Source organism: Aegilops tauschii, chromosome 2, assembly GCF_002575655.3.
Source record: "Aegilops tauschii subsp. strangulata cultivar AL8/78 chromosome 2, Aet v6.0, whole genome shotgun sequence".
Taxonomy (NCBI): domain Eukaryota; kingdom Viridiplantae; phylum Streptophyta; class Magnoliopsida; order Poales; family Poaceae; genus Aegilops; species Aegilops tauschii.
In genome coordinates, this window is record NC_053036.3 from 85,744,194 (window position 1) to 85,764,626 (window position 20,433).

Here is a 20,433-nt window from a genome sequence, read left to right on the forward strand (position 1 = left end):
GAAGCCGCCGTCTGTCGTGATGGTCATGAAGTCGCGGGCGTTGTCAGCCTGCATTTGTAGCGTTGTGTCTATCTCACTTTTGGACGGTTGAAATTTGAGGTAGAACTGCCCCGAGGTACGAAGGACATCTTGATGGATGATTTCTGCAAACTCCGACTGGATGCGAAAGTATTCTTGTCGGATGTCCGCGTCCTGGATTGCCGCCAAGCTTGCGGCCCAATCTTTGAGATTATTTGGTAGCAGAAGGTGATTATGGTCCCGTACGATCGCCCGCATGTGATGGAGGGCGTAGTAGGCATCCTTCTGACCGCCAGGCGGCTGCTTGACGCAGGGGAACGTCGTATTGTGGGTGAACACGTGCCTGCCGTACCTACGAACTGGCCTCTTAAAGGTGCCTCCAGATGCGTCGTAGCCGGGGAGAGCATCATCAAGAACTTTCTTGATATTTGTGTAGTCTATCTTGGAGTCACGGTCCGGGTCGAAATACGTGGCCATGGAATATTTCGGGCTTAAGAGGATGAGTGTGCAATGTGTGTCACTGCACAGAACACGGAATGTTAGAAAAAAAAGAACGATCGAAATCTAAGAAATCATATGTTACGGGGCGGTTAGGAGATGACTTACTCGGGAAAGTAAGGCACGAGGAAGTTATCCTTATCTGGGTTTGCCAGAATGACGCCTTCGAGGTGTGAACTCGCGACTTGCCAGTCCCCAACGCTGCCCAAGATCTTGGCACGCATGTAGAAGGGGTCGACTATCACAATGTCCGGGGTCTTGTCTCTAATGATCCGCATCTCCATACTCAGCGAAAACAACCGAACGAAGGTGTAGTGCAGCGGATGAAGGTTAAGCATAGCAAAGATGTCATCAAACCGCAGGACGATCGTACCCCCGACGGCGCTATCCACAAAGCCCTTGCCCTTTGGCACCTTGGCCTCGAAAACCGGGTATGCCACATCATTCTCTCTGAGCTTCTCCAAAGAAAGAACACTGTCATGCAGACTCCGAATAGCACCGGTTGCAGCATTGAGCATATTTGTCGGTAGCATCGCCCTACCCGCCACATGCACCCTCCTCGAGATATCCTTAGGTGAAGGTGGCCCGTCCTGAGCACGGATCGTGCTCGGTGCCGGCTGGCTCGCACTGGCGCCCTTGTTAGTCTTTCGTTTCCATCGCTTCTTCCTGATTTGCTGTAATGGGATCGAGTTCTGCTCACAGACCGCCATCTTGAGTGTGTTGGGGCTGATAATATTTGGCACCTCAGCTATCTGAGGCTCGGTGAAGGCGGCAGCTGGAGGCGTCTCCTGAGAACTGAACGCCAGACGACGCCTGTTGCAATTGGCTTTCTCCGCCGTACCAGCTAGATCGTGGTCGTCTTTTTCAGAGTTGGGTTCTTGAGAAGGAGGCCCGCAGAACTCGTCACCGTACCCATGTTCGGCAAAGTACTTATCGACGTTGGAAAATGTACCGCCGTCGTTGTCGTCGTCGTCCGGATCCTGTGCCATATGCATGTCCGGATCCTGTGCCATAGGGATGTCCGGCATGTCCGGTAGCGTTGTGGCGTTCTTGCCATGGCTTGGCGCTGGCACGACTGGCGGTCTTGTCTGTGGGGTGGTGTCCCCCGCCCCCAAACGAATCTGGCTCTTCGGCCAAAGCAGGGGCCAGCTTACACAGGCGCTGAGGGTCATCACATCATCTTCGTCGGCCCCAGCGGGTCGAATCGGAGGTAACAACTCGTCGCAGCCTTGCAGCACCCGAACCAGTTCAACCCTATACAAGGTGGGTGGCATCGGATTACCGTGGAACACGCGGTTGCCCGGTTGAACGATTCTGCCCTTGGCGACATCGACCAACTCGCCGCCCACGAAGTGCAGGAGAGTGCAAGGAACATCGGTGGCGCCCTGCGAAAACATGTAGGGCGTCAGGGATGCCTAGTCAAAGGCAAGGAGATGAAGTCATCGGCCGAGAGGCTTAGTTACCGTGATGCCGTCGAGCTCGGCTAATGTCAAGGCACCGCCAACGGCGGGCGTGCGCGTGCAACTGACGGAGGGGCCGCTTGCTGGCGAGGTGCCGACCGGCGTACACCCGGGTGCATTAAGCTCCAATGCCCGTGCCAGCGCCGGAGACACGAATACCGCCTCCGCCGGAGACACCAATGGCGCCGCCTGCGCATTGTGCGAGTTGCTGGCCGTGAAGCTGGGAACCGGGGGAGGCCCCTATTGGCCGCCCGCAATGCACGTCGTCAGCCCCTGAATCAAGGTAGGCACAATGGCGGTGAGCGTCGTTCCCAGTTGCTGTTGCACTTGCTCTTGGACAATCTCCGGAATCCGCGCCACTTGTGCCTTGAGTTCTTGAACCTCGCGCGACTGGCTTTCCGAGCTGGTCTTTTTCTCCTTTCGCCCACCAGTGGTATAGTATGACGACCATTTTGTGGACAAGCCTTTGCCGGCCACACGACCAGCTGACGACGGCTTACTGAGCTTATCCTTGTTTTTCATTGCGTTCAATGCCCTATTTAAAGGGGTGTCAAAAGGGGAGCTCTGAGACGACCCCGCACTACTGCATTCAGCCTCCTGCGGAAGGAATGTGAACCATTTAGAAATTTGGCTTCATTAATTAGAATGCAACCATATGGAGCTAATTACGCGGGGGTGTATTCCTTACCAGAACAAACTCAAGCGCCCTGGTCTTCGGATCCGTGGTAAGCTCCTTTGTTACCGGGTCCTCCTTGTACCGGGCCCTGACAAAGTTCCTGGTCTGCTTGTCACGTAATTTCTCGAAGCGGGGCGGTAGGCCTTGCTCGGCACGCTCCGCGTCCTCCTTGTCCCATATAGGCTCCGCCACTCTGTAACTGCCGGGACCGAGTTGGTGGACCCCTAAGTTCAACTCCCGCATTTCTTTCCCCCACTGACTTGATTAGAATGCTTTTTATATAGCAATGGCGCACCCACGATCGGTGCGCCATTAGTAAACTTTTTTTTATATAGCAATGGCGCACCAGCCAGAGGTGCGCCATTAGTAATATTTTTTTTGTTGCATCTAATAATTTTTTAGAAAATGCATATGAATATGAAACAGTAATAATTTTTTATAAAAACAGTAATAATATTTATGAATATGAAAAAAATCATCAAATTTATTATTTGAAAATATAATCAAATTTGTTTTTTTTTTGCAATTTTAGTTGCATTCATTTGTGACGGTGGAGCGGGCCGGGGAGCGTGCGGGGGAGGGTGCAGGGGGCCGTCGGTGGCGGTGGAGCGGGGGAGGGTGCGGGGGGTCGCCGACGGCGGCCGGTGGAGCGGGGTAGAGGGTGCGGGGGGTGCTCGGCGGCGAGGGGGACCGGATCTGGCGAGGTGGGATAGCGATCGAGATGGAGTGGGATCGAGATCGAGTGTCCATGAAATTTAAAAATATTCATGAGTTCAAAAAGTGCCCATGAAATACAATCGAGAAATGAAGGCTACAATTTAAATACAATCGATCTTAGCTAGCTATCTATTCACAATCTTCTTGCCCTTATTTTTCGTAAATGGAGTTCTTCTCTTGAACGGACGTCCTTTAGGTAGGGTGGTCCTGCTTCTTCTTGTGGTGTATGCTGATACTTCATCGTCGTCGTCATATGTTCCATCTTCGGGTCGCCGTACTTGTCGAAGTCTTGCTCATTGGCAACTCCATCCATTCCGATGATCTTCCTTTTGCCTCCCCTCAAGACAACACGACTGGGCTTTGACGGGTCGGTAATGAAGAAGCATTGGTCCACTTGGGAAGCCAGTACCCATGGCTTATTTTTCGCGGTGACGTTCGCGCCTGCTGTCAGGACCCTGATTCTAAATCACACCGATCTAGCCTGTAACACCTCATATCACTTTGCGGCCTCACGCACGGTATTCCCACGGGTGTCGCCTTACCATGGCCCGGGACCGTTTGCGCCTTTTGGCTCACGTATATGATAGTGTCGCTAGCATCCATATGACAGAGAACCCGGGCCGACATGACTAGTCGTGAACCCAAAGTGGCACTAACTTACGGGGACAGGCATACGTGAATCAACATCGAGCAGGTTGGTCAGCAGCGTGCGAATCCGGGCTGTAGCACTGGGCTAACAGGACTCCGGGAACCCGGGCTGTAGCAGGCTAGGCAGGAATCCGGATGTCACCGCGTGACATTTCCCCGAAGGGACAGACACAGGAACGAAGTGAATCACATGCCGGCCAATCAGGTGTCCGGAGCAGTAGTGCTGGGCTAGCAGGACTCCGGTGAACCGGGCTGTAGCGGACTACTATGGCTCATGGAAGCACAAGACTACATTTCCCCATAAGAGAGGCTACCAAGGAAAAACAACTAGGTTGTCGGATCCCACACATACCAAGCATTTCAATCATACACGCAATATGCTCGACATGTGTAAATACAACATGGCATCACAACATAACTCTACGACTCGAGTATTTATTCAATAGGCTCCGAGGAGCGAGATATTACAAACATAGGTCTCATGACCCAACATTCAGAACATACAAGTCAAACACATGCGGAAGCTTAACATGTCTGAGTACAGACATCTACAAATGAAAAAGGCTGAGAAGCCTGACTATTTACTAGATCCTGCCGAGGGCACAAGATCGTAGCTGAGGTAACAAGCTAAACGTCGAAGTCCACGCGGAACTACTAGCGAGACTGAAGTCTCTCTGCATAACATAAAATAAGCAAACATGAGTACAAATGTACCCAGCAAGACTTACATCAGAACTATCTACATATGAATCGGTACCAACAAAGGGGGTGGTGGAGTTTAACTGCAGCAAGCCAGCTTTGACTCGGTGGCTATCCTAACTACGACTGCAAGTAACTCTTTTGAGGTGGCGCACACGAGTCCACATATTCACCATATCAATACTCCACTATGGATCCGCTCCCGTCTCCCTACGAGAACGCCATCCATAGCACTCACGCTTATCTTGCGCATTTTAGAATATCCACTTTCACTTGTCTATGAACTGTTATAGGCAACCCAGAAGTCCTTTACCGCGGACACGGCTATTCGAATAGATGATGTTAACCCTGCAGGGGTGTACTTCGACACACACGCTCTCACCACTTACTGCCATTTACACAGCATGTACTCGGCAACCTTCAAGCGGAAGCCCAACGTGGGTGTCGGCCACAGCCTACCTAAACACTCAAGTCTCTAGTCCAGGTTTATCGCCTATCCAGGTTCCATCCGCAGGGAGTCCGGCCGAGGTTTCCACATACGGCCCCGAACGATGTGTACAGGGTTCCGCGACACCAAACGGGCGCCCGGCATGCCCGGCCGCGTGGCTACCGCATCACAGCCCACCGCTCGGGTCAGCGCTGCCCACGGCCTCCAGCATACTACAAACACCAGAAACTACTTGCAACTCCTGGACAGAGGACAAGGGTGATTAAGAAGCCAAGAGGGTCCATTGGTTTCGGGCCCAATGCGTGGTAGTAACTGTATCATGGATCACAAACACAGAACTCAGTTCCTGAGGACGGCTTCAACGAGACAACCCACCATGTACTCCTACATGGCCTCTCACCGCTACCTTTACCAAATCGTGTTCACACACTTAGCTCACACACCGTAGGACATGTTCATCACCATTCCAATTCATCCTCGATGAATCAGACCCGACTCAACTCGAAGCAGTAGCAGGCATGACAAACAAGCATGAATGAGTAGGCACATCAGGCCTCAAACAACTCCTACTCATGCTACTGGGTTTCATCTATTTACTGTGGCAATGACAGGTCATGCAGAGGATAAGGGGTTCAACTACCGCAGTAAGTAACAGATGAATCGTTGTTGTCCTAATGCAGTAAAAGAGAGCAGGAGCGAGAGAGTGGGATTGTATCGGAATGAACAAGGGGGTTTTGCTTGCCTGGCACTTCTGAAGATATTATAGCTCTTCATCGGTGTCATCGAACTCATCGTCGGAATCACGGCTATCGAGAGGGGACAATTACCGGCAACAGAGAAGGACACAATCAATGCAATGCGACAATATGATGCATGGTCATGATATGTCAAGAATGTTATGATTTACACTAATGTATCTAGCAACAGTTTAAATGAGGTCCATATGAACTAAGGGTTCATATGCAAACTCCATATTTAGCATTTATAATGTCATTATCATGTTTTCACCTATACAGCAGGTATAACTTAGTTTGACATGCATGAAAATGATACAGATGGATAGATTGCATTTTTCTGATAATTTATCATATATAAATTATTTTGGTCTGAGCTACGGTTGATTTTATATGATTTTTAGAAGTTTATACTATTTTCTGGAATTTTCTGAATTATTTTAAATCCAGAAAACCAATACTGCGTTAGCATGACATCATGCTGACGTCAGCAGGTCAACGGGCCACGGTCCAGGTCAAACCTGACCAGTGGGGTCCGCATGTCAGTGACACAGGGCTAATCCCGGTCAAACCCATCATTGGCTGGGGTTTGACCAGTGGTTGGGCCCACTGTCAGTGCCTATAACGGGTGCTTAGCTTGTAGCGGTTAGCACTAATGACGTCCACGTCGCCTCGCCGGAGTTTGACCGGCGACGACCATCCAACGCGGCGGAGGCGCGCCGGAATCGCGCTGCGGTTGTCGGCTGAGCCTGCGGCTTGGTCCTACGGCGAGCTGGAAGTGTGCCGCATCCAGTGGTGCAGGCGGTTGGGTGCGGGGAGGCCGGAAACGACGCCGGCGAGCTTGACAGCGGCGGCCGGAGTTCGGACACGCACGAGTTTGATGTTTCGGTGCGCGGCAGGACCAGCTGTTGGTCGGGATCGTCTCCTAGGAGCAACCCGAGCACGATGACGCGCCCAGGCGCAGGCTACGGCGTCGGTAGCCATGACGGCGATGAAGCACGGCGCCGGCGAGCTTCGGAGCTCATGGGGACGACGTCTACGGTGAGGGATAGACCACGGGGTCAGGGGGAAACGGTGGTAGAGCTCACCGCGGTTCCGACGAGCAAGCTAGCTAGGTCGGGGAAGCACAGACGGCGGCGAATCAACGATGAAGTTGCCGGCGACCGAATATTGAAGATGAGCTCGGGGACGGCGCTGCGGGGCTTCTGGCGGGGCGTGGCTCGGTGAGGGGATCGAGGACGACGTCGCGGAGCTCGGGGATGCGTCGGAGAGGCGAGGGGGTGGCTCTGGCTATGGGTACGGCGATTGGCGGCGACGGGCTCCGCTCGGTGGTGCTCAGGAGAGAGGGCAGGCGAGGAAGAGACACGGGAGAGAGGGGAAGAGGCAGAGGGGTCGAGGGGAGTGCGTGGCGCCCTCGGGTGCCTCCAGCGGCGAGCAGGTAAGCAGGAGGTGGCCGGTGCGTGGCCGTGCGCGGCGGCCACACGCCCTCGTCCTACTGGCGAGAGGTGGGAGATGACTGGCAGCGGCGCTGGGCTGGGCCGGCCAGGTGGGCTGGCCAGCTGGGCTGCGACAGGTGAGGCCAGGTAGGTTTCCTTTCTCTCTCTTTTTTTATTTGTTTCTGTTTTCTAATATTCTGTAGTCTTTAGGGCTTTATTAAAAATACTTAGACACTTCCAAAAATCATGAAACTACTCATGATCACTGTTGGGAATATATCCTACAGTAAACATTTTAGTTTATGATTATTTGAGCATTTAAAATATTTAAAAGCATTTAAATGCCCAAATCCAAATAGAGTATGATTTAATCCAGAGCCCAAATATGTCATGGAAAAATGTGCATCACCTCTGGTTACTGTTTCCAGCATTTTCCAAGAATGATGAACATTTTTGAAAGCCATTTGGATTTACTGGAAATATTTTGGTTGAACCTAGTGAATTCCTTTAATGCTAGGGTTTAGGCAATCCCCATTTCAAGTTTCTTTCAAAGTTTAAACATGATGCACACATGAAGTTAGCCTAGTGCAATGTCAGAAGCTAGGGATGTGACAACTCACCCCCACTAAACAAGAATTTCGTCCCGAGATTCAAGTCATGAGGTAAGAAGACAGAGGGACACAAGCTAACACAATCTTCACGATCCAGATGTATTTCTCGAGGATGTTGACTCATTGCATCACCTTGATCTCAACATCCTCGCTTTTGAGATCTTCATCCACGCGATGACAACGGAAATAAACTCTACTAGGATTGATCTTCTCGAAGATCGAGCCATACAAGATCAACTCGCGGAATGAGGTGTTGAAACATCTCGAGTTGAGACACAAAACACATCGAGAGGGATGGAAGAACAAACGACAAGGTTTGATTTGGTGGGCAACAAGTCCACGCTTAGGGAGGTGGTGGATGGTGTCAAGGTGGCGAGGAAATAATTGCCATGATCCCATAACGGGGCACCTTGGGGGAGGTGACTCGTAGATTTATTCCCTTAAATGGCAAAAAGAATTACTTTTGATATCTAGATCATTGAAACTCTTTATACCAGCCCAAGGCAATCACAATCTATCGTTTGGCGGAGTTCGGGAGAGCGACACACTCGGGCTAGAATGGATGATGTGGACTACCTTGTTGAAGACAACACAAGGGATGATTTTGCTTGCGCGTGCTCTCAAGAACTTGAGCATTTCCATACTCATCAAGGTCTTACCAACATCCGTGTCGGGGATCCTGGCAACACATCAACTACCATGATGAATACTGATGGACAATGCCGATGCAAAGGAAGATAACACTTTCTCAGATTTCACCTTAGCGAAGCCAAGGGAGCAAAATCTGGATGATCGACCGAGAGACATTTAGCACTTCGCTTCTGATGTTCTCCTTGATGTTCTAGCGTAACCCATTAGATGTGGTTTGGTATCTTGAACATCAAGTAGTAGGTCGTACTTCGGGAGCGCAAGAATCCATAAGGAATAACTACGGAAGTAAATCCTACGGAATCCTTATGGGGAGGTGGCCAACTTTATCAATCAGGATACTATAATAATAGGTCTTCCGGCTGGGTGTGTTGGCCACGACACCCACTCTACCGGTTACCGAGAGACCAATATTATAGCTCTTGGGAAACGTTCCAACCATCACATCTGCCCGAGATTCAGATCTGGTTGGTGGCAGGATATTCCAGACTCATCGAGTCTAGGAAGAAAAATGAAGGTTTGCAACACAAATCGACGAGATGACGTTGCGAGATTCTCAGGGGATGAACTACGATAGCAAGCTCCAAAACATGAGCTGGTTCTGCTACAACATGTGAACACGCTGTCCCAGACAAGCATGACCACATAGTAGTCTTAGAATAAAACACTACCGAGTTCTGATTAGGAACCATCATTGCGGAGAGCGAAGTCATGGGCATGTACCTTTGGGTCCTTCAGGAATAGCACTTAAGAACTTCTTTTCCTTGAACAAATCAATCAGTGGCTTGGTGTGCTAGGGATTCATATAGAATGAAGGTTGCAAGTCTCCAGACCAAAGAATACTTCGCACGTATGCATGACTGACTTGGGATGATTCCAGAGGAAGCGAAACAAACTTTCTCAAGTTCACGGCGGCAACTTGCATCATATGCACGTGGACTAGAGGAAGTCACTTCTTCCATCAAAACATAAACTTCATGAGTTAACACGAGGAAGATGCTTTCAAAAGTTTCCAACGCTAACTTAGATGTTCAACCAAATCATGGAGGAGATAAGGATGTTGTCGATGGGCTCAACAACAAACCATCTAGGCTTCCATATAGATGGAATTCCACAATTAAGTGAACACGGTGATAGCATTGGTCAGACCAAAAGATGTAATGGTGTATGCTCGAGGAATCAACCACGAGTAAGACAACATTACGAACATTGTTGGTTCTGATTTGATTTGATGATAACCCATACTCAAATCAAAGTTTGGTTAAGATGATAGGTCCATTAATTGATCATGAGGACCAATCGATGAAGAAATCATCTTTCTACAACACACAACACAAGATATCCCTTTGAAAATGAACTAAGTTAGACAAGTTCTTATCTTCCAACTCTCCAAGTTGTTGTTTAGCTTGACCAACTAGCTCAGGGGTATCCAACACAGATTCTTGGAGAATGGGTGGTTTGGAGGAAAACCAACATGATCATGAACTCAACATAGCGGTCAGGTGACAACCTGGTAATACATCCGAGAAGATATTCGGAACATCACGAACCACCGATATGTTACTAAGCTCGAGTACGATCTTGCTTTTCAGAGCAAGACGATATGACCGAATAAGCAAGGACTGACACTATCCTAACTCATTGATCGAAAAGTACACCGGGAATAAGGACTGGGTAGCACGATCAACCTTAGGATGTGATTCAGTAACCAACACGCTAAGGATGAAATTATTGTCCTTTAACTACCAAGCAACGGAGTTGCTAGGAGTATTGATTTCACACATCGTAGTTCACTTGTCGGCATTCCGGTTGCAACAACACGGGACCAAGAAATGAGTGATGATGGCGAGGAGTATCACTACGTCAAGAATTCATAAGAGGTGGTGCAATTCCTACGATATTCTCGACATAAAGGGGGTAATACTCGAAGGTAGAACAGAACAAAAACTGGTTTGGCATTTTGATCTGTGGAATACAACTACTTTGACCCAATCCCAGAGATGGACGAGGTACTGGAGTTTGTTTCTCCTAGTCATTCCGGATTAGAATGGCTTGACAGACCACAAGAATAATAGGCATCGATAAGACAAATGCACAATTGCTCCTGACTATCAATTGATAGACGAGGGCCAGAAAATAACTAAAGAGGGACAACCCAAAGGAACATATGTTTTTCTGAGTTGTGGATGCATGGATTAGTATGTCGAACAAATTCAACATATTTCTTCCGGATAACCCATGCAGAGGAGGAAGGACTGGCAGAGTCACAATATGAATGGAGTACTCCTCAAGAGCGCCCTGGTTGTGATCTTTTGGTTAAAAGAACTTCTGCCATGATGGTTCATGGTATTGGAAGAATGAAATACCACGGACCTCGAGGACTAATGCAAAGGTTACTAATAACCTAAAGGAACGCGCAAACACTATCAACAAGAGGTAAGTGGAGTGAATCTTGGGCTCAAGAACCCAGAAATAGAATGCCTACTAACTAAATGGCATCACGGGATGCTTTCGAGAATAATGGCCAGAATCATGACACTTGGGATGCAAGCATTGCTAGATTACTAAGTGGTCCTCTAAGACACCTAGGGTCATAATAATAACTCCAACATATATGTCGAGGCAATAGAGTACCTCAACTCAGCAATTAGTGTGATTAACCTAGCCTAAAGGAACATCGAAACCACAGGTAGATGATTTTGCAAATGCATCAGATAGTTTAGAAACCTGGGATGACTCGGTTAGCATAACGACTGTAAATGCTCAAAAATACTTGAGACATCCTGCAAAATAGTGGCATCACCACTCAACATCACAATATCAAGGTTCTGAGGCCAGCTATGAACATACGGAAGTAGTAGAAACTGAGCTGAGACTTGAAACTATCAATTCTATAAGTCTATGGATTAGTAACACGTCATCCTGATAGATAGATGCGAAGGCCTAGTTCTTAATCCCCGTAGAAGAGAAGAGGGTGACTCAGATCAGAAGGGCATAAGGTAAAGGAGTAAAAAGAGCCTTACGTTCCCTTCCACAATCAATTCCCTTATATAACTAAAGCATTTCTAGACTCAACTTCGACCAGTTTAGCTTCGTAAACCTACAGGCAGTCAGGCTCTGATACCAACGCTGTCAGGACCCCGATTCTAAGTCACACCGATCTAGCCTGTAACACCTCATATCACTTTGCGGCCTCACGCACGGTATTCCCACGGGTGTCACCTTACCATGGCCCGGGACCGTTTGCGCCTTTTGGCTCACGTATATGATAGTGTCGCTAGCATCCATATGACAGAGAACCCGGGCCGACATGACTAGTCGTGAACCCAAAGTGGCACTAACTTACGGGGACAGGCATACGTGAATCAACATCGAGCAGGTTGGTCAGCAGCGTGCGAATCCGGGCTGTAGCACTGGGCTAACAGGACTCCGGGAACCCGGGCTGTAGCAGGCTAGGCAGGACTCCGGATGTCACCGCGTGACATTTCCCCGAAGGGACAGACACAGGAACGAAGTGAATCACATGCCGGCCAATCAGGTGTCCGGAGCAGTAGTGCTGGGCTAGCAGGACTCCGGTGAACCGGGCTGTAGCGGACTACTATGGCTCATGGAAGCACAAGACTACATTTCCCCATAAGAGAGGCTACCAAGGATAAACAACTAGGTTGTCGGATCCCACACATACCAAGCATTTCAATCATACACGCAATATGCTCGACATGTGTAAATACAACATGGCATCACAACATAACTCTACGACTCGAGTATTTATTCAATAGGCTCCGAGGAGCGAGATATTACAAACATAGGTCTCATGACCCAACATTCAGAACATACAAGTCAAACACATGCGGAAGCTTAACATGTCTGAGTACAGACATCTACAAATGAAAAAGGCTGAGAAGCCTGACTATTTACTAGATCCTGCCGAGGGCACAAGATCGTAGCTGAGGTAACAAGCTAAACGTCGAAGTCCATGCGGAACTACTAGCGAGACTGAAGTCTCTCTGCATAACATAAAATAAGCAAACATGAGTACAAATGTACCCAGCAAGACTTACATCAGAACTATCTACATATGAATCGGTATCAACAAAGGGGGTGGTGGAGTTTAACTGCAGCAAGCCAGCTTTGACTCGGTGGCTATCCTAACTACGACTGCAAGTAACTCTTTTGAGGTGGCGCACACGAGTCCACATATTCACCATATCAATACTCCACTATGGATCCGCTCCCGTCTCCCTACGAGAACGCCATCCATAGCACTCACGCTTATCTTGCGCATTTTAGAATATCCACTTTCACTTGTCTATGAACTGTTATAGGCAACCCAGAAGTCCTTTACCGCGGACACGGCTATTCGAATAGATGATGTTAACCCTGCAGGGGTGTACTTCGACACACACGCTCTCACCACTTACTGCCATTTACACAGCATGTACTCGGCAACCTTCAAGCGGAAGCCCAACGTGGGTGTCGGCCACAGCCTACCTAAACACTCAAGTCTCTAGTCCAGGTTTATCGCCTATCCAGGTTCCATCCGCAGGGAGTCCGGCCGAGGTTTCCACATACGGCCCCGAACGATGTGTACAGGGTTCCGCGACACCAAACGGGCGCCCGGCATGCCCGGCCGCGTGGCTACCGCATCACAGCCCACCGCTCGGGTCAGCGCTGCCCACGGCCTCCAGCATACTACAAACACCAGAAACTACTTGCAACTCCTGGACAGAGGACAAGGGTGATTAAGAAGCCAAGAGGGTCCATTGGTTTCGGGCCCAATGCGTGGTAGTAACTGTATCATGGATCACAAACACAGAACTCAGTTCCTGAGGACGGCTTCAACGAGACAACCCACCATGTACTCCTACATGGCCTCTCACCGCTACCTTTACCAAATCGTGTTCACACACTTAGCTCACACACCGTAGGACATGTTCATCACCATTCCAATTCATCCTCGATGAATCAGACCCGACTCAACTCGAAGCAGTAGCAGGCATGACAAACAAGCATGAATGAGTAGGCACATCAGGCCTCAAACAACTCCTACTCATGCTACTGGGTTTCATCTATTTACTGTGGCAATGACAGGTCATGCAGAGGATAAGGGGTTGAACTACCGCAGTAAGTAACAGATGAATCGTTGTTGTCCTAATGCAGTAAAAGAGAGCAGGAGCGAGAGAGTGGGATTGTATCGGAATGAACAAGGGGGTTTTGCTTGTGTAACACCCCGAAAATCATGCTACAGTAACTCTCTGAGATTAAGCTAATCATGTTGCTAAACAGGGCTTGATCACAATTGCATCAAATTTCTTTTCAAACTCCTAGTTCAAACTTCAATTAAAATCAAAGTGGAAAATAAAAGTTTTCAAAAATTCGAACAAAAATGTTCGGTGGGTGCCAAATAATACACTGGTAATTATGGTGGAGAAAACACATTTTTATAAAATACCTAAATACTTTTAAATGAAATAAAACAGAAAAGAAAATAAACAAATAAAAAGAAAACAGAAAACAGAACGGACAAAGAAAAAGAAAAAAAAGAGAGAAGGCCCTCCCCCCCCCACTGGACCGCTGGCCCAACTGGGCCGACCCCCGGCCCAGCCGGCCAGCCCACCTCTCCCCCTCGCCCCCTTCCCTGTTCCCCCGACCGGGGTCGGAACAGGGGTCGTCCCCGCACCACCCCCTCGCCGGCGACGGGGAGGATAAGGGCGCCAGCTCCCCCCGCCTCCTCGGGCCTCTCTCCCACTCACCCCCCGCTCTCCCTCTCGTTCGCTGCGCCTCCCCCGTCAGATCCACCTCCCTCTCACCTTCGATCCCCACCGCCCGAGCGTGCTCGCCGCCGTTCACCGTCATTCCCGCGGCCACCGTGCCCCAACCGCCACTTCGCCGTGTCACACGCCGTCGCCGCCCTCGACTACACCACCTCCACCTCTCCGTTGGAGCTCCGAGCCACGGCAACGGCCTCCCCGAGCTCGTCTTCCCCGCACGGCCGCCGTCGGTCGCCGCCCCGTTTCACCGCCTCGAGCCTCCCCGAGCACGCTGCCGTCCCCCTACAGCCTCGCCGTGAGCCTCTCCCCCTCCTCCCCTGTCTTTTCTCTCTCGCGCGCCCCCTAGCTGCTTCCCCACGCGCGCCCGAACGCCGCGCCGCGGAGCTCGCCGCCGGCGAGGCTCCGGTGACCTGTTGGTCACGGGCTCAAGCCCGTTGCACTCCCCACCTCGCGTAGATGGCCCCCAGCCCCTCCGCTTGCTCGATAGGCCGCCGTAGCCTCGTTTCCGTCGGGCACCCGTGCGCGCCGCCGCCTCCGCCGCTCGCCGGCGCCGATTCCGGCCAAGTCCGGGGAAGCCCCGGCCACCCCTGGATGCGGCGCTGCGAGCCCTTTCGAATGGGCCTAGCCCCGCTCCTCCCCGAGCCCCGTAGCGCGATTCCGGCCAACTCCGGCGAGGGGCCGCCGCTGCTTTGGTCGCCGGAGTTGCTCCGGCGCCGGCCGCCGACGTGGCTGGCCGGCCCTCCCCCTCCAGTGCCACTGCCAGTGGGCCCGTGGGCCCCGTTGATTGGGTCCACCCAGTCAACGTGCTGACTGGGCAGGCCCAGCCACTGACATGCGGGCCCCGCCGCAAAAATAAAAAAGAAAAGAAAAGGAAAATGTTTTATAAATAAAAATAATTAATTAATCTAATCACTCACTGACAGGTGGGCCCAGTAGTTAATTAACTAAAAATTAATTAGTTTAATCTTCTGTTAACCCACTGTCTATGACAGGTGGGTCCCCCGTGTCAGTTTTGACCAGTCAACCGGACTGTTGACCGCTGACGTCACTCATACGTCATGCTGACGTCATATCCCTTTTCTGTTAATTAAATAATTCCAGAAATTCAAATAATCTTTGAAAATTCATATCTTTTAAACCGTAACTCGGATGAAAATGTTTTCTATATGAAAGTTGCTCAGAACGCCGAGACGAATCCGAATACGCAGTCCGTTCATCCACCACAACCCCCTAACCTATCGAACTAGCAAATTTCCCCCTCCGGTGCGTCTGTTCGAAAACGCGAAACATTGGGAATACCTCCCGGATGTTCCCCCCCTTCGCCGGTACCACCTACTGTCGCGTTAGGACACACCTAGCACCGTTCATTGTCATGTCACGCATCGTCATGCTTATGTTTGCATTGTATTTACTGTTTCTTCCCCCTCTTCTCTCCGGTAGACTACGAGACCGACACTGCTGCTGCCCAGTTCGACTACGGAGTTGACGACCCCACCTACTTGCCAGAGCAACCAGGCAAGCCCCCCCCTTGATCACCAGATATCGCCTATTCTTCTCTATACTGCTTGCAATAGAGTAGTGTAGCATGTTACTGCTTTTCGATATCCTATCCTGATGCATAGCCTATCCTTGCTACTACTGTTGATACCTTTACCTGCAATCCTACATGCTTAGTATAGGATGCTCGAGTTCCATCAGTGGCCCTACATTCTTGTCCGTCTGCTGTGCTATACTATCGGGCCGTGATCACCTGGGCGGTGATCACGGGTATATACTTATATACTACATACATGACACATGTGATGACTAAAGTCGGGTCGGCTCGTAGGAGTACCCGCAAGTGGATCTTTGTGGCGGAGCGACAGGGCAGGTTGAGACCGCCTAGGTGAGAGGTGGGCCTGGCCCTGATCGGCGTTCGCGGATACTTAACACGCTTAACGAGATCTTGGTATTTGATCCGAGTCTGGCCATTTGGTCTATACGCACTAACCATCTACGCGGGAGTAGTTATGGGTATCCCGGCGTCGTGGTATCAGCCGAAGCCTTCTTGACGTTAGCGACTGAGTGGCGCGCGCCGGATTGGACTGGAACGCCACTAGGCTAGGTCTGCTTCCGGCCGCGTACGCAACGTGCAGGTGTGCATAGGGCGATGGGCCCAGACCCCTGCGCGCATAGGGTTAGACCGGCGTGTTGACCGCTCTGTTGTGCTTAGGTGGGGCTGCGACGCGTTGATCTTACGAGGCCGGGCATGACCCAGAAAAGTGTGTCCGGCCAAATGGGATCGAGCGTGTTGGGTTATGTGGTGCACCCCTGCAGGGAAGTTTATCTATTCGAATAGCCGTGTCCCTCGGAAAAAGGACGACCCGGAGTTGTACCTTGACCTTATGACAACTAGAACTGGATACTGAATAAAATACACCCTTCCAAGTGCCAGATACAACCCGGTGATCGCTCTCTAACAGGGCGACGAGGAGGGGATCGCCGGGTAGGATTATGCTATGCGATGCTACTTGGAGGGCTTCAATCTACTCTCTTCTACATGCTGCAAGATGGAGGCTGCGAGAAGCGTAGTCTTCGACAGGACTAGCTATCCCCCTTTTATTCTGGCATTCTGCAGTTCAGTCCACTGATATGCCCCTTTACACATATACCCATGCATATGTAGTATAGCTCCTTGCTTGCGAGTACTTTGGATGAGTACTCACGGTTGCTTCTCTCCCTCTTTTCCCCTTTCCTATCTATCTGGTTGTCGCAACCAGATGTTGGAGTCCAGGAGCCAGACGCCACCGTCGACGACGACACCTACGACACTGGAGGTGCCTACTACTACGTGCAGGCCGCTGACGACGACCAGGAGTAGTTAGGAGGATCCCAGGCAGGAGGCCTGCGCCTCGTTCGATCTGTATCCCAGTTTGTGCTAGCCTTCTTAAGGCAAACTTGTTTAACTTATATCTGTACTCAGATATTGTTGCTTCCGCTGACTCGTCTGTGATCGAGCACTTGTATTCGAGCCCTCGAGGCCCCTGGCTTGTATTATGATGCTTGTATGACTTATTTATGTTTTAGAGTTGTGTTGTGATATCTTCCCATGAGTCCCTGATCTTGGTCGTACACATTTGCGTGCATGATTAGTGTACGGTCAAATCGGGGGCGTCACAAGTTGGTATCAGAGCCGACTGCCTGTAGGAATCCCCCTATCCACACTCCTTGGCCGAAGTCGAGTCTAGACATTACAAAACTTTTACTAACATGGCTGTGTGTCTTACGGGCCCACGTCGCCATTGGGTGGTACTAGTATCTTTTACTCCTCGACCTTTACTCTGGGACTCTGAACTCTCTTCTACTCGGGTTAAACGAATTTACTAACTTTAACACTAGGATCCCGTGACCGCATTCACCCCAAAGTTGGATAAACCATAGTTGTTCCTTAGAGTAGTATTTTGAACAATTCACACACTGTCATTTGACTCCTTTGAAACGTCTTTGCTTTCAGATGGAACCCTCGAGGCAGGTCGTGCGCCACACGACGGCCATTGGTGCCTCGGGATCACCTGCGGTGCTAGCTGAGATGATGACCTATCTGGGTTATCGCTGGGACCCTGAGTACACCGTCTACGAGGAGTACCAGGACTTTAACCAGGAGCAGTACCGTGCCATCGTCCACCTCTACTCTCGGGAGTACGACTCCACTACTGTGCTGCACACCGCACATGGTGTTGGTATGACCATCGATATGGCTGTCCACGATGCTGCCTATGCTGCTCTGACACGTCTTCGTGGAGAGTATCAGGAGTTGGACACCTCCCCTTTCAGGCACATTGCTATCGCCTCTGATGTTGGTGCGGAGGGATACTATACTGCTGCCTCCACGGTCACCCGAGAGCCCTTCTACCATCAGCACCTTGTTCTGCATGCTGATGGGCTGGATCGAGCTAACCGAGCTCTTCGCCACGAGATGTACACCACCCGTCAGCACCTTTACCGTGCTCTGACGCTGCTGCACCCCTTTGTCCGATCTGGACAGGTACCGCGTACTGCGATCTACCCAGCCAGGACCGTGATGCCCCACGGTGTCGGTTGGCCAGAGGTGGGAGGCTACTCTCCCGCACTTGGTCCTCTTCTGCCACCTGAACGTCGGGCTCTACACCTGAGTATCCGCGGCCCCCAGTCTGCTGACGTGGAGGGCTATCCGTTACCTCACTACCAGCTGTCGGGCTACGATTACCTCCACAGTACCTCTTGGGACTGATGTAGCCTTGCTTGTAGTATTAGTTGCAGTCGCCGCGAGCCTGTGTGCCGCCTATGATGTTTTAGTCTATGTACTGAACTCTATGCATGACCCCTTTTGTAAAGTTATGCCGACTACTATGTAGTAGCTATCGTGCTCCTTTCATTATGCATGTTTCATCATGAATGATTCTTGTCATTGCAAATTTCTCAATGCTGAACTACCCCTGTTATATATTAGCAGGATGGTTAGACCAGGTGGTCGTGGTCGTGGTGGCGATGCCCCACCACCACCTGAGTACATGGCTGGTATGATCCAACAGTTTGAACTGAACCGCCAATTCATGGAAAATATGATGGCTCAGTTCCCTCGCCCCAATATGAACCAGCAGCCAGCTCAAGTGACTCTTCAAGATTTCATACGCCTCAACCCAACCATCTACCGCAGCTCAACTCAGCCTCTGGATGCTGATGACTGGCTCCGTGACATCACCTATGAGATGGAGTCTGCTGATGTAGCCCCTGCCAGCTATGTCACCTTTGCTTCCTTCTTCTTGAAGGGACTCGCAGCTCAATGGTGGGACAGCCACAGGCGTACTCTGCCAGCTGGAACAATCATCACATGGCCAGACTTCCAAGCTGCTTTCCGTGCCCGCTTCATTCCTCAAGGAGTCATGGACCGGAAGAAGCGTGAGTTCCGCAACCTCACCCAAGGCAACAAAACTGCCGAAGCTTATCAGCGGGAGTTTCTGGACTTGCCCGCTATGCTGAAGAAGACATTGCAACTGATGCACGCAGACAGGAGAAGTTCCGTGATGGCCTTCAAGCTGACATCAAGCTCGCACTTCTAGTGCATGACTTTGCTGATTTCTCCACCTTGGTGAACAAGGCCATCAATGTCGAAACTGGTCTGCAGGAATACCAGAGCTCTCACAGGCGCAACCGTGACACGGGCTCATCTTCGGGCTCGCCCGCACAGAAGCATAAGATATGGATCCCGAACAGCATGTACCGTCCAAATGCATCTGCCCCAAGGCAGACCTATGCTGCACCTCGTCTGCCTCCACCACCATCTAGGCAGTCAAGACTTCCAGCTCCACCATCCCAAGCTCCTGTTCCCACTCCGAATAATGGCTTGTGCTTCAGGTGTGGTCAACCAGGACACCGTGCTAGAGAATGCAACCAGAACCAGAATCAACTGGCCCTTCCAGCAACTGGCCGTGGTAACAATCAGCCCCGCAACAACAATGCTAAGTCTTATGGTCGTGCTCATGCCAACCACGTTGATCTCAACGAGGCTCAAGACCAGCCTGCTACTGTGATGGGTACACTCCTCGTAAATTCAGTACCAGCATCCGTTTTATTTGATACAGGTGCATCGCATTCATTCATGTCAGAAGATTTTGCATACAAGCACGACGTTAAATGTGAGGAGATGAACACCTCTGTATTGGTCAAAACCCCACGTGGGACAGTGTCAAACCTCCTTGGTTGGCATCGATGTCCCAGTGGAAATCGAAGGGCTGGAATTCTATGCCTCTCCCATTATCCTGAAGTCATCTAACATCGACCTCATTTTGGGTATGGATTGGTTGAAAGCGCATACTGCTTCTATAGTTTGCGCCACTAAAACCGTCCATCTGCTACACCCTTCAGATGAAATAGTTGCTTACCAAGCTCATCTGGTGCAAAATGCCGAGGCAAGGCTCTATGCATTGAATGCATTGAGCGCTGCACCACTCGAGGGCATTGAAAACATTCCCGTCGTGCGTGAATTCCTCGACGTCTTCCCTGAAGAACTTCCAGGGATTCCCCCTGCTAGAGCTGTCGAATTCATCATCG